Below are 460 nucleotides of genomic sequence, written 5' to 3' on the forward strand. Positions count from 1 at the left end.
CATAAACTTGAATCAAACCCGACTCGTGTGCTAAGCACCCTAATGCAATGCGTATATGCCAAAATGCATGGACTCGGAATTCCAAACCAAAACCCTCCTCGAAGGGCCGTAAATCATAATTGTACCGCCTATCACAGGCCAAAGTACCAATTACCGAGTTGCCACCTATCACAGGTCTGCACGATTTACTAAAAAGCATAAACCATAAATGTACTGCCTATCACGGGCCCGTATCATTTACCGAGGTGCCACGTATCATGGGTCTGCACGATTTACTAAAATAACGTAAATTGTAAATATACCGCCTATCACATGCCAAAGTACTATTTACCAAGGTGCCACCTATCACGGGTCTGCACAATTTACAAAAGCGAAAACACCATAAACGTACTGCCTAACACGGGCCCGTATCGTTTATCGAGGTGCCACCTATCACGGGTCTGCACAATTTAAAAAAAAA

Source organism: Cicer arietinum, chromosome 3, assembly GCF_000331145.2.
Source record: "Cicer arietinum cultivar CDC Frontier isolate Library 1 chromosome 3, Cicar.CDCFrontier_v2.0, whole genome shotgun sequence".
Classification (NCBI taxonomy): Eukaryota; Viridiplantae; Streptophyta; class Magnoliopsida; order Fabales; family Fabaceae; genus Cicer; species Cicer arietinum.